Source organism: Octopus bimaculoides, chromosome 7, assembly GCF_001194135.2.
Source record: "Octopus bimaculoides isolate UCB-OBI-ISO-001 chromosome 7, ASM119413v2, whole genome shotgun sequence".
Lineage (NCBI taxonomy): Eukaryota > Metazoa > Mollusca > Cephalopoda > Octopoda > Octopodidae > Octopus > Octopus bimaculoides.
Window position 1 is genome coordinate 75,006,941 of NC_068987.1, and position 2,331 is coordinate 75,009,271.

Below are 2,331 nucleotides of genomic sequence, written 5' to 3' on the forward strand. Positions count from 1 at the left end.
TATATATATACATATATATATACATATATATATATATACACACACACACACACACGCATATATATACGATGGGCTTCTTTCAGTTTTTGTTTACTAAATCCATTCACAAAGCTTTGGTTGGACCAGGGCTATGCTAGAAGATATTTGCCCATGGTGCCATGCAGTGGGATTGAACCCAAGACCATATAGCTGGGAAGCAAACTTCTTAACCATACAGCCATACCTGTGCCTATGTGAATGTTAGAAACAATTCTGGCAACCAGTTCCTGTTCTGTTTCAATGACTTGGCCAAATAACGATTAAATTTGGTTGTTGGTGTCCCTTTCAAGAAGTTTTTCCCATTTTGAGTAGTTGGTTGGTAAACTCAGCTATCCATACATATATTTATGGTAATGCTAAGTCGTAAAGTGTGATGTCATGGTTATGATGTTTCTAAATAAATTTTGATCTGATTAGCTTGGAATCCACAAAGAATTACAGCCAGAGCTTGTCTGAAGTTGCCAACAAAAAACAATGGTTACTTCTCCCCTTATATATGTTTTATCTCTTAGATTTTGCTTTGTCTGATTCAATACTTGACTTGCTCATTTGTAGTTGTAGGTACCATCTTAAATCAACTTGCATCTTTGTTGGAGCTCGTCCTTGAGCAAGTTCTCAATATTTCATAGAAGATCATGTGAAATCTAGCTTAAACACATAAGGTGTTGTTCTTCCATCATCCAGAAGTATTGCTGCAATGCCATTTGATGCAACAACAATTGCAAGAAGCTGCCTTTGGCAGACTTTTGCAAGCAGATTTGTCAGGGATAAATTGCCAGTGCTGCCAGGAGTATCAATGAAGGAGTGTCTTCTCTTATTTTTTCATGTTTCTCTGATATAGATGCTTCTGGTCATCCATCAAATGAGGTACATTTTCTTTCAGAAACTGATTCAAGCCTTGCATACTGTAGTCTGTCTTTTGAAAAACTTCTCATGCTACCTCCACTTCTTCATCTGATTCTGGTATTCCACAAAATCACTTATACATATTGCCATTCATATTTTACTTTGATTCAGTCTTCTGACATGTTTTTATATCCCTGGCAGAAAAGATGAGGTTTGTTAATTTCACATGGAGTGAGCATAATAGCAAAGAACTCTCATATCTGACTTGCTTAATGAGTCAGATAAGACAGCTGTTTGCTTCTTCTAGAATCTATTTGCGTTGTTCATTGGCTGTGTATGAATCCATGTAGTTCACATGCTTCTTGGTATGTTGTGTACATCCACTCTGCAAAGCAGCTGAGAACCTCAAGCCACATCAGTCTGTGGAGTGTGTGGAGAAGGAGCTACAAGTAAAATCATTTTCTATTCTTGGGATTAACAGTGTAAACATACTGTATTTTAACGTGTATAAGGAATCCCCTAATTTTTGGAGCTTAAAATTTGGGAAAAAAGTTTTGTAAAGGATTATAATACTATCCATGTATATGAAACTCCCATATTTTTTTAACCTAATTTTTAACAAAAAAAAAAAAATGTTCCTTATACACATTAAAATACTGTACTCAGTAGCATCATTTACCTTGACTTCTTTGTGACTTACTAAATGACACTACTTCCTTTGATATGTTTGGGTGTAGTAGGTTTGCAAGTTTATATAGGAAAGACTCAGTGAATTTGTCTTGGTAGCACTGGGCAGACAGAAACTATAACCCTGGTCAACCAGTGCTCTGCAAGTAAATTTGGTAGATGGAAATTGTCTGAAGTAAATATGCATGTGTGTATGTCTGTGTGGATGCTTACATTCTGCACGTTGCACTAAAAGGTTCTTGTTTACAAACATCACATAGTGTTAAGACAAGGTACACTCAAATATATACACACATGTGTATGTGTTTGAGTGTACCCTTAAAAAGAAACAGTTAAGATGATATTGAATGATGCTTGAATCAACTGATGAGTTGTGATCTTTGTGAGGTCCTACTATAAAGTGACCCAGAATATACCTTAATTGAGACACATATTGTGAACTAGGTACTAGATATTCTATAGTCAACTAGGTACCTAGATGCTGTTGTTGTTGTTGGCACTCCGTCGCTAATGGCGTCGAGGGTTCCAGTTGATCCGTTCAACGGAACAGCCTGCTCGTGAAATTAACATGCAAGTGGCTGAGCATTCCACAGACATGTGTACCCTTAACGTAGTTCTCGGGGATAGTCAGCGTGACACAGAGTGTGACAAGGCTGACCCTTTGAATTACAGGCACAACAGAAACAGGAAGTAAGAGTGAGAGAAAGTTGTGGTGAAAGAGTACAGCAGGATTCGCCACCATCCCCTGCCAGAGCCTCG

At 37.6% G+C, this 2,331-nt stretch overlaps 1 protein-coding gene across 3 annotated transcripts in view; it reads left to right on the forward strand.

The window, feature by feature from the left end:
• LOC106878145 (microcephalin) overlaps positions 1-2,331 on the forward strand; it is a 28,951-nt gene that overhangs the window by 21,344 nt on the left and 5,276 nt on the right. The window lies entirely within an intron of this gene.